This window comes from Vicia villosa, unplaced genomic scaffold (genome assembly GCF_029867415.1).
Source record: "Vicia villosa cultivar HV-30 ecotype Madison, WI unplaced genomic scaffold, Vvil1.0 ctg.002344F_1_1, whole genome shotgun sequence".
Classification (NCBI taxonomy): domain Eukaryota; kingdom Viridiplantae; phylum Streptophyta; class Magnoliopsida; order Fabales; family Fabaceae; genus Vicia; species Vicia villosa.
This window is the reverse complement of record NW_026705900.1, coordinates 80,917-94,013: the sequence shown is the minus strand read 5'-3', so window position 1 is coordinate 94,013 and position 13,097 is coordinate 80,917.

The window sequence follows — 13,097 nt, the reverse complement described above, 5'->3', positions numbered from 1 at the left end:
ATAACATTGCATACAACTAACGCTGCCTTTTCAGGTCACTTCATATTCAAAAGGATGTTATCATCCAATTACAGTGCAAATACGATCGTATCAACGATTCAATCTTAACAGATACAATTCCAATACCTCATTCCAAGTCTTTCTTCAAAGACAATCCAGAAGCAATCAAAGAATTTCTTACCTCTCCAGGTAGTCTTGTCCAAAACAATTATCCTAACCTTTCCAAGCAGTCTTGTGTAAGACGTATCCTAACCTTTCTAGGTAGTTTTGTTTAAAACATTCCACGACCTTTATAGGAACCTTTCTAGGTAGTCTTGTTTAAAACGTCTCATGTCCTTTATAGGAACCTTTCTAGGTAGTTTTGTTTAAAACGTCTCATGTCCTTTATAGGAACCTTTATAGGTAGTTTTGTTTAAAACATATCGTTTCCTTTATAGGAACCTTTATAGGTAGTTTTGTTTAAAACATGTCATATCCTTTATAGGAACCTTTATAGGTAGTTTTGTTTAAAACATATCGTTCCCTTTATAGGAACCTTTCTAGGTAGTTTTGTTTAAAATATTTCATAGCCTTTATAGGAACATTTGCTAGTTAGTTTTGTTTAAAACATATCGTACCCTTTATAGGAACCTTTCTAGGTAGTTTTGTTTAAAACGTATCGTACCCTTTACAGGAATCTTTCTAGGCAGTTTTGCTTAAAACGTATCATATCCCTTCCAAACAACTTTTCTAGGTTAGTCTTGTTTAGGACATATCATTCCTTTCTAGGTAATCTTCTTAAAGACATGTATCCAATCCCTCCTTATCCTCTTCAGGAGCCTCTATAGGTCAGTCTTGTTTAAGACGTACCATAACCTGTCTTGGTAGTCCTGTTCAAGACATTTCATATCTTTTTAGGAGCCTTTCTAGGTGAGTCTTATTTAAGACATATCATGCCTTCCTAGGTAGCCTTCTTAAAATGTTCATTCATTCTTTTATAAGACACGCTTAGTTCTTTTAAAGAACTCCTCAATCAGTCTTCTCCAAGCATTGTTCAAAGCCTAAGCTTCTTCGCATCGACCTTCGATATACCCTATTCAGGAACCTCTTCAGGCAGTCTTATGTAAGACATTACTTCTTCTCTCCTCAAAAACAATCAAATGATCAAGGTCAGAAAAGCATACGCTTTAGACAAGTACCCTTCCAGGCAAGTAGATGGCATCTATAAGCCCATTTCCCACAGAACTCTTTCCCTACGCAAGCAAATTTCAGGGCATTTCAGTGTCCAATCATCTTCTACCTCTTCAGGTCCAAGAAGATTGAACAGGGGCAGCTGTCATACCCCAAAATTTGCCTTCCATATTCCATCTATAATGATTCAAAATTCAAGATCCAGTCCCAAAGATTATTCATTCAAAAGTCCAGATGATCCATAGTCAACTGGTTTGACCTAAAAGTCAACCATAATCAGAGCATAGTCAAAGCCTCCCAATTTTGGTCAACATCAAGTATATGAAGCATAACCATAATTTGATCAAAGATTGATCATGATTCCATTAATAGAAACTCAGAGATGAACGAATACAAAAAGGTTCAAATTAGGGTTTCTTAGGAGAAAGTCAACCCAACTTTGACTAGGCATAACTTTCACATGGAACATCAAAAATTCCCCACTCAAAGCCTATTTTGAAGGAAATTGGTTTCCCTACAACTTTGTCTCTCACAAGCCAGGGCTAGAAATGATTCATTTGAGAGATACAGTGCAAAAGATTTCAGGTCATTTTCAGGCTTTCTCCAAAAGCAGTTTTTTCCCAAAAAGCATATGATCAAGATAAAAGCTCCAAATGAAAATTATATTCCAAAATGGCTTATAGAGGACCTCTCGAGGTTTCCAAAAAGTCTTAGAACTCCCTCATAGCTTAAAAATTGAGTGAGATATGCTTGGTCAAAGTAGGGGAAAATTTGGAGGCAAAATGTGACTCAAAGGGGTTCAAAATGGAATTTCTTGCAAGTGGGCCTATGTTTTGTAATCCAAACTTGATCCATAAGATATTTAGGCTGCCCAAGACACATGCCACGAAATTAAATATTTTTATTTGATTTTTAAGGATTTTATTTCATTTTTAATGATTTAAATAAATGGAAAATCAAATATTTAGTGAAAAATATGTTTTGATTGTTTCCAATCAACATTAAATGGCAAATTATAATACAATTTCGTGATATATTGATTTGGAAAAGGGTGATGTAAATTTTGGCCAAAATAGAAAGTTTATATTCAAGATTCAAGTCAATTTTACAAACTTTGCAAGATTGGATTTCAAGAGGCCTTGGGCTATAATTCTTAACCTAATTCACTCTTCTATAAGTAGTGAATAGAGGGCATAGGATTAGGGGACGCAACTCTGGCCAAAGAAGCACTTGCAAGAACACAAAAATTTCCAAGAAAAGTGGATTTCGGTTTCAAGGATTTAGGGAGTTTCAAAGAGGTTTAAGCATTGATACACGTTCCTTGGAGAATTCTGGACGTATTAGGATCGTCACGCCTCATCAACACTCCCAGATTATTCTCCCATAAGCCAAGGTAAGTCGTTGCAGAACTTGTTTCGATCGGCATGATATATGCATCGTTGTGATGTTTTGATTGTGTGTTATGGTTTTAATGAATGCTATGAACGTTTACTGAAAGCCAATTTGATTTCTGGGCGCGTTTGGGGTGAATCACCATTGTTGCCGAGTTAAGGTTTAGGGTTTGCCAATTAGGGGTTTTCTATAAGAGTAAAATTAGGTCACAATAAGCGCGTGGTTGGGTTCGCGTGAGCATTACGAGGAGATTGGGGGTGGTGCGAAAGATTTATATCCATCCATGCCCTATTCGCCCTTCAGAATAGGTGGCGACTCTAAAAGCTAAATTTTTTGGGCAGGTTGCTACAACCGGTTACATCATTTAGGTAACCGGTTACATGCTCATGATTTTGAAATTTGTGGGCATAACTTAACCATGTAACCGGTTACATCCTTCACGTAACCGGTTACATCTGAACCAGTGGCTCTTTTTCATGTTGAATCTGTCCCAAACAAAATTATATTTCAGATCTTTAACCATTGCATTGTTCCATCAAAATGCAACCATTCTAAAGGGCGTAGAGTCATCTATAAATACTATAAATATATCATATTTCAAATCCTCACCTCTTTCATACAATTTACAAGTTAGGCACTTTGAGAGGATTGTTCTCATAAGTGATCTTAGTGAAAAATCCAAGAGGATTGTTCTTGGTCCAAGAGGATTGCTCTTGCTCTTGGTGTTGTTGTTGTGTGTTGTACAAGTGTTAGCTAGAGATTTCGATTGAAGAAAATGTTCTTTGAAGAAATTAGAGTTCGAAGAAAAATGGCTTTTGATGGCCATTCTCGAGAATAAATGGCTCCTGATGGCCATGTTCGAGGATGTTATTTAAGTTGAAGTAAAGATGAGGGAAATCGAAGCTGAATCGAGATAAATTGTCTTTGGGACTTAAGCATTTTATCGAAATACAAAGAGTACTGGAGCTTGGCGTGTTTCATGGCATCCTCGTCAAAGATCACGTTGCCACGCATCGAAAGAGAATTCAGGCGGGAGGATTTGAATTTCGAAACATTCAGTGTAACCGAACAAGGACAGATGGGGCCCCAGGGATTCAAAGCGTATGCATGTGAGCAGCGTGGCATTTCGTTAGTGTAGGACCGTTAAGGTCGAAATTAGTATAAATAAGGGTCTTAATATAAGGATCCAGTGTGTTCATTTTGTACAAATCACTCACAAAATTACTCAAGTATCAAGTGCTAAGAGAAAGAGTTCACTGAGAAATGTACGTATGACACCAACACCATTTTAAATACGTTTGTATTTTTCTTTATTCAAGTATCTTTCCAGTATTTTTATCTTTCGTTTAGTTTTATTTCTAAGCCTTCTTCATTTACTGCTATTTTACATTCCGCTACTTTACGTTCTTGTACTTTACATTTCTGCACTTTATATTTCTTTTACATTTCGTCAAGGTTATATTTACGTGTATAACAAGTTTATTTCGCAGGATTATTCACACAATCACACCATAAACAAGATTCGAAACAAAAACCAACAAATATGAACCAAAATATATCAAAAGACAACTATTTGACTATGTCCTAGGATCAATCTAGTCGATCCTGCGAGTAACCAAAGTATAAACTATAGTTTGGAAGACTAGCGGTTGTTTACCGGAAATCACCGTAAACAAATTGGCACGCCCAGTGGGACAGTGTCAAACAGATTGTCATTAATTTGTTGTTTTGTTTTTGTCTAGAATATATCAAGACCTTGTATGAACCATAGGAACGGTAAATTAACCAACAGTGCGCCACTGATTCCTAAACGAAGGTACAACAAGAAAATGGTCAATACGACCAGTGGAAAGGGAGATCAAGATCCCCCACAAGGGTCGGGAACAGTAGCAGCAAGTACTACAAATGTTTCGACTTCTATGTCACAAGCGCAGGAAATACCCACTTCGACAGGGTCTGCGGCTATAGTTAGTTCCCAAGCCATGCCCGAAAACACATCAGGGCCAACAAGAATGATCCCAGTTTCCAGTTCGACCACCATGCCTCATGTGACAGGCAAAACGAGATACCCCATTTCTCGACAAGTCGGGTACATACCCCAAGGCCATCCTCATCTGCATTCGAGAGTTGGAGACCTGAAAATCCTTGTGGAATGCCACATTCATATATGGCAGGATTACAAGGGGCAGGACCTACGTATACTGCACCTAATGCCACGACATTTTCACCTAATATGGGTTCGATAGGCCGAAGTGCACAAAATACAGGCACATCAGGCTAAATGCCTCTTTTAACTACCAATAGTCAAGCAGTATTTAGACAGGAAAAGGATGAAAGTAACCACGATATGCTAGGTGTTCTTGCTAAATAAATAGGATCACTCTTTACCCCATTAGTAGCAAACATTACCAGGACTAACCAGGATAATGTAGAAACATACCAAAAAATATCTTCACAAATAGGTCGAATGGCAGATTTCTTAGGAGTCCCTCAAAATAGGCAAAGAAATAACCAGTCTACCTATCGAGAAGGTGATCCAATCATAGAACGGGTTCAAAATGCAATCCCGCCACCTAGACGGGTACCCGTTGAAAGAAATCAAGTGGTAGATTTGGAAAATCAGAATCGAAGAACCAATGTTGTTCAACAAGAAGTCCACCAAGAACAGCCCAGGCTAGTTGTAGTAGGCAGGGACGAACATCCAGATGAAGTTGTACACAGGGTTAGGAGAGACAATATGGCAACAGAAAATAACCTAACCGCCATGATAGAAAGAATTATGGCCAATAGTGGCCTTAATACCGGACTTCGACGTCCAAATTACACTTCCCCAATAGCGGAGTATATCATGCAAACGGAATTCCCGAGAGGTACCAAAGTACCAAAATTCACAAAGTTTTCAGGAGATACTAGTGAATCGACTGTAGAACACATAGCCCGATACTTAACAGAGGCTGGCGATTTAGCAGGCAACGAGGATTTGAGAATTAAATATTTTCCTAGTTCGCTAACAAAAAATGCTTTTACATGGTTTACTACCTTACCCCCAAATTCCATAGACGCATGGGCACACTTGGAGAGATTGTTCCATGAACAATTCTATATGGGCCAAACCAAGATAAGTTTGAAAGAGTTGGCTAGCATCAAGAGGAATTTCACGGAACCCATAGATGATTATTTGAACAGGTTCCGTTTGTTAAAATCAAGATGTTTCACTGTGGTTCTAGAACACGAATTAGTCGAAATGGCTGCAGGAGGTTTAGACTATTCAATTATAAAGAAAATGAATACTCAATATCTGAGGAATATGGCCCAACTGGCAGATAGAGTTCGATAAGTCGAATGGTTAAGAGCTGAAAAGGCCAGAGCAAACAAGAATTATAAGAAAGAGAGAGTGGCATATATTGAGGCTGAAGATGCAGAAGGCGAAGCCTTCGAAGATTCATACAGTTTGGATGAAGTCGAAATAGACTTGGCCGAATTAAAAGAAGCACCACCTTACTCTTGTAAATTGCTCACCCCTTCGAATGGAAAAAATCCAGTCGAGAATGACAAAAGTGATAAATTCCCAAAGAAAACTTACACTTTTTACGTCACTAAATGTGACAAAGTATTTGATTTATTAGTAAAAGATGGCCAAATGATAGTGCCTCCGAATTCCAAAGTTCCTCCGTTGGAACAGCGGAAGAAGCGAGGATTTTGCAAATATCATGGTTTTTTAGGCCATAAAAACTCACAGTGCTTTCTTTTCAAGGATCTAATTCAGAATGCTATCAAGGATGGACGTTTGAAGTTCGCAGATAAGACAAAGAATCACATGAAAGTCGATGCTGATCCTTTGAACGTCGCTGACACAAACTACGCCGAACCAGTTGACATCAATATGGTGGATGTGTCTGAAGGTGACATTGCTTAATGGGATATGGTTTCAACTGGAAAGCAGTCTATTGAGAGCTTAAATGACAATCCAACCTTCAATACTGATGTTGAAGAGTCCTTCGAAGCAGAGATCACTGAAGATTTGAAGGAGAAAACTAGCGAGGCCACTGAAGACCTCAGAGTGAAACTTCAACGAATATAGATCTCTGAAGCTTCCCCAGCTGGCGTCAACATGGTGAATGTTAGACAACCTCTATCTGAGATTTAGGAATTGGAGAAGTGTTTGCTGAGGGAAAAGGGAAACTATGGAAGTCCACAGACAGGTGGAAGTTTGAAAGATTACCTTTGGAAGTGTCATGAGAAAAATGCTGGACGGATGCTAATGTGTCCTAGGTGCTCGATTATGCTGAATCGAAGGGTCCAAGCTAATTATGAAAGGGCCTAACGAAACAGGATGCAGCAACCTTGGAGAGATGGAAACCAATTGCTGAAGGTTTATCCAAGACCAGAGGAAAGCTTGGTGAGTTTCTTGGTTAGATGTCACAAGGAAAATACAGAGATCGTTATGTGTCCCAGGTGTGGGGCAGTCTATGACAACCTCATGGCACAATCATTCGAAAGGATACTATACACCACTGGTTGGGAGACTCAAGGACTCCGTCCCAACATGTATGTGTTCGACAATCGAACACCATCAAAAAGGCCTGATAGTCCTCATCCTAAAGCTCAAAGAGTGACATTCAAACTTCCTGCAGACATACCCATGGATAGATGGACACAAGATGGTGCAAGAAATAACAAATGGCGAAGTTGGGACCAAGGTGGACGAACTGCAATGGCTTATAGAAAGCAGTTCTAGGCATCAAATCGAGAGACATACAGGTTGGAGAATTACAAAGGAAGAAACCCAATGTCCAGATCTCAATGGAGAAGACACCAAAGAATGAAGAAAGCCCAGAAAGAATACAAGGCGAAGGAGGCTGGAGAGTCTAGTAGCACTAAAGTCCCAATGCAGGGGGCAAGGTCAAGCAAACCTCCGGTAGATCGCAAGCTATTCAGTTCTGAAAACGAGAAAGAAGAAGAAAGGATGCAGTCTAGTCCTTGGAAAGAAGATGATAGGTTGACTAATGATTTCGACTCGGATGGAGTGTCATCCATAAACTTTAACTGCAATGTGGTATCTGTACTTCCTCACGAATTTTACCAAGAAACGGAGGTTGAAGACTGTGAGGAAGATGATGCAGAAGAAATGGCGAAACACAGACTTGTGTGTTATTACGTGTTGCATAATGGGGTTGTCGAAGAGCAGAATGCATTTTTCGAAAGACCCGACCAAGGTATGAGGAATCATTTGAAACCCCTTTTTATAAGAGCTAAAATTGAAAACGTGGGCATTAACAAAGTCCAAGTTGATGGAGGGGCAGCAGTGAATCTAATGCCCCAATATATGCTGAAAAGGATTGGTATGTTCGATACCGACATAAGGCCTCATAATATGGTTTTGTCCAATTACGAAGGGAAGGTAGGACATACCTTGGGAGTAATTCAAGTGAACTTAACGGTGGGTTCAGTCACAAGACCTACGATGTTCATGGTTATACCGGCAAAAGCAAACTATAATCTTTTGTTGGGAAGGGAATGTATCCATGGGGTTGTTGCAGTGCCCTCGACAATGCATCAAAGGCTAACTATCTGGAGAGAAGATGGTATAGTGGAAAATATACAAGGTGATCAGAGTTACTATATGGCTGAAGTTAACCAAGTTAACAAGTCTAGCTTCGACAGAAACTTAGCCAACATAGGGCCATGCAATGCAGCAGAAGATATATACGCTCCAAATAAAAATGCTATGTATTATCTATCCTTACACCCAAACGGATTCTAGAGGAACAGAGAAATAATGGACGGTCCAGATGAAACAGAACCTGTCGAAGGATTACCAGCGATACGACCAACTGGCTGGGACGAAGATGGTAATTATGCCTGAGTCATCTTTCTTCGAAAAGATTTCGGCTTACATAGCCGAAAACAAGAGAAAAGCGGCTCTCGAGGCCGAACTATCCAACATGGTTGACGAAACCATTTACAAAGAGTCAGAAGTACCAGGCCCGGGGATACACTTTATCCCACAACCACCTGACGATGAAATACATGACGAACAGGTTTCAGGCAAAGAGGCAGATCAAAGTTTAGACGCAATCTATGATGAAGAACCTTTGGGGTTTGAAAAAGATCCAATGGCGCCAAACATAAAGATGTTGGCTCAAGACCCACTCGAAGAGGTGAATCTTGGAGGTGAAAGTCGAAAAAGAGGGACATACATCAGTGCAAAGTTAGAACCAGCCCTGAAGTCAAAAGTTATTGCGTTGCTAAAGGAAAATAAAGATTGTTTCGCCTAGGACTATGATGGATGCTGATAACACGATTTTATATCGTATATTTAGCCTGAAATCCATAGATATTTATAGCACTTTCCGTTTATTATATTGATTTATTATGATATTACGCGAGTTTTTGCTTTGTTTCAGGTTGTACGCTCTTATTATGACTATTTGTGAAAAGGAGAAGAAATAGAGCTAAAACGACCACTATTTATGCCTAAAAGATGAAAAATGGGTGCTGAAGTAAAAAGGGAGTGCAAATAAGGCCCAAATATGCTAAAGAAGACCCAAAGGCCCAAAGGAGACGAACCAGCCCACTGAAGATCAAATGTGCGTGGCCCAAACCACACAAGCAAGTGGAGACGCACGTCTCCACGTCTCATTGGCCACGTCAGCAAAAGGGAGACGCACGTCTCCAGTCCCCTACATTCTCTCCACTTGAGACGCACGTCTCAAGTCTTCAACGAAGCTTCCCCAATAATCGGAGACGCACGTCTCCGAGTCCAAGTCTGCTGGAGCTCCTCTTTTCACGCAATCCAACTGCAAAGCCTCGCCTATAAATAGAGGCAGATACTTCACTTCAACCTGTCCGATTTGCTGCTAACGAAGTGCTGCCGAAATTGTACCGTGCATTATATTTTCTGCCTTCCTTTAATTCAAACAGTTATTTTCTCACAACAATTTCTACACCGGAAATTGTTGTGAACCTTTTATAAATCTAGCCTTACGTTAGATTTATCGCCTTTTATTTCCCTTGTTTTATTTTTCGTCCGTTTAAATTCCGAAGAACGATCCAGCCAACCTATGGTGGAAGTTCAGTACTCGAAGATTCAATTGCAATTTATTTAATCCAGGTTTAATATTTACCGCTTTTATTTATATATTTATTTGCATGATATATTATATGCCAATTAACATGCCTTTTATTATAAGCCAAATTAATTCATGCATGCTTAACTGTATTAATATGTCTGGCTAAATTACTAAGGTATCGGTATGTAAAGTAAGTTAACCGCAGGGATCCGAAATAAATTGGCTTAATTATGTTTTGTTAATTATCACCTGTTTTTGGTTTGTATGTCTAATTTAATTAGTAAGTCTTAAGAACAATAGAGCGAAAGTTTGAGATCTTAAGACGGTCAAAGGTTAAAATCAATAGAGCGAAAGTTTGAGATCTTTAACTGGATAGTAGACATAGGACATTAGTTTTAAGGATGGCGAAAGCGTATTAAAACTAATTAGAACTTATTTATTTTCAAAAATTGTTTTTACACCCGAGCGGGATGGCGAAAGCGTACGTTAGGGATATTAGCATGTTCCGAGTCAACAGAGCGAAAGTTTGAGATTAGGAGATTTAAATAGATAACAACTTCATAAAACAGGCATTTTATTAATTACGTTGTTTCTAAAAAGCTTTTCTAAAATCTAATGGGATGGCGAAAGCGTACATTAGGATTAGGATAGTAATCTAAATCAACAGAGCGAAAGTTTGAGACGAGGATTGTTAACCAATTGAATTAGTAAAGATTTTTAATTAAATTATGCAAAAGCCAATGGACCTTCGGATCACCTTAAGTTAAACGAAATACATGTTGATATCTGTCTTTTATTATATTCTTTATTTCTCACAATCACTTTCCCTTAGGAACAGTCGAAATATTAGTAGCCCTAGCTTTACATAGTAACCTTAGATAACGGTAGATCGATTCATAGTCCCTGTGGATTCGATATCTTTTAAAACTACACGACACGACTGTGCACTTGCAGTCATCAGATTAATAGACACGTAAAGTCGCGATCAAGTTTTTGGCGCCGTTGCCGGGGACTATTTAAGTCGATATCGTAACTCACTGTTACACCGTAGAGACTAGGGAAATTCTTTCCTTTCTTTCTGAACGATTGTATGCCAAATACTCGTTCACAAGGAGGAGATTTAATACAACGAATTAACGAGATCGAACGTTTCATTAACGTCAAACGTCGAGCTCGCAATCTTCCCGAAGTAGCACCAATTCCGATTAATCAGTGTAGCGGGGAAAATCTGATATCGAAGCCATGGGATTGACTCGAATCAATATTTCGTTTGAAATCGCCACCGCGCTTTATTTTTTCAAAGGAAAAGGGAAAAGAACGTAAAACCCAAAGTTTTGTTTTTAAAACAAGAAAGAGATCTCAGGTACGGGTGTTGATTATATGAGGGGAAGGTTTAAAGCACCCCTCATATCCGTGGTACTCCACGGGAACCTTTTTGAAAATCTGTGTGTGTGCTAAAAAAGAGTTTGTTTTATTTTTAAAATAAGCTCGGCAAAGCGTTAAGCTTTGGGCCTACATACCTCCTCGGTGCAATGGAGAAGTTAGAGCTAATGTAGTTCCGCTTTTGGGAAAAACGTTTTTAAAACGAATAAACACTTTGTTGTCGTTAGAGAGAAATACTCAGCCATTGATCTTGAGCATGAGAACAAACAAGTTCTTTGCATCGCAAATGAAAGAAGGGCTCCAACTCGGATAAAATCAACGAGTATGCCACTAGCTCTCTCACGCGGAAAAGATCTCGTTATTATCAATCAATTTCAAAATCGTGGGGTATAACCACTCGTTTCGACAATTAACGGTGTCTAAACTTTTTAAGAAAAGCCACTAAGGGCGAAAGATATTTTTAAGAAAAAAAGTTTTGAAAAGGTTTGCAAACATAAGAATGTTTTGGAAAAAGAGAGAAGATTTTGAAAATTTAAGAATGGGAGGAGATGAAGAGGCTATCCTATTGCGTAAAATAAAAGCTAAGGAAAGAAACGGTCTAACCAAATAAGAAGCCAACACTTGACATTAAAGGCCAAGGTAGTTTTCCCATCCTTTAGATTTATCAATACCAACACATTAACACTTGGGGATCCAGATGAACTTATTGTCTTAGCACCACTTTTCATTAAGCACATTAAGATTCTGACGAAAATCGGGCAGAGTAACGGCTGTTTTCGGGTAAAATCCTTATATCAATGCCTTGGAATTAACCATCAAGGGCTTTCAAGGAAATACCTGCACACATAAACATACAACAGAACAATGCCAGACAGACAGAACAATCACAGGATAATAATAGAATGAGTCCAGAGGTACTAGGTCCATAAGTCCGAATCTCCAAAGCGCTAGGGATAGTAACCGATAGTCCAAAGAGCCTTATGTATTTTTTATATTTTCGGTTGTTTATTAGTGTTTTAGCGAAAAAAGTAAAGTATGGTCCAAGTGGACAAAAGAAAAAAAATACGGAAGCATAAACATATGTCCAAGTAGACAAAGAGAAAATGACGGAAGGTAAATATGATGAAATGATAAAGTAAAGCGATAAAGCAAGAAATATAAAGAGCGGTAATATAAAGAGTGGTATAGTAAAGGTGCGGAAATTAAAGTTAGTTGTTAAGTGTTAAAGATAACCATCTTGAAACTTGTCAAGTATGTTATCAAAGTTAGTAGGAAGATCTATGGTGAGTGAATGATGTACTCGGATTTAAATTCAATGGGGTTTATCAGAAGCTTGATAAAATCATAGCGACTACACGATAAAAACCTCCACAAGTCTTAAATCAACCACATACAATTCTCTTCCATATTTGATCTTTTTTTATTCGGGACACGAAATATTGCGCTATGTTAAGCAGATCGCCAAGTGATTTATGTAGAAATCACCCTACAACGAGGCTGGTCAAAACTTTATGTGCTAATGCATGCGAGAAGAACGATATGTAGATCGCCTTCCGAAAGCAATACCGCACGAAAAGAAAATAGGTGAGTGATCTAGTCTTCACCAAGAATCCATAAGAATTCTCAAGGTATTAAGACTTTCATCGATCAAAAGAAAAAAAAGGAGAAGGAGAAGATAAAATGCATAAAGATAATCAACTCACACTATCATTAATATCATTCATCTAATATTATGGATTTGGTTCTTTCAAACCTATCAACATCCTAGATCCAATGATATTAATGAAATCGAGGAAGAAGAATAAAATTCACAAAAGATAATCAACCCACACTATCATTAATATCATTCATCTAATATTATGGATTAGGTCATTTCAAACCTATCAACATCCTAGATCCAATGATATTAATGAAGTGGAGGAAGTAGGAAGCCAAAACAAGCATAAAAAAGGCAAAAAAAACACATTCTGCCAGCAGGAAATCGATTTACCTCTGTAGGAAATCGATTTTCTGAGTGCAGAGTTCAAATTTTGAAAAAAAATAAGGTGGAAATCGATTTCCTACAGAGGGAAATCGATT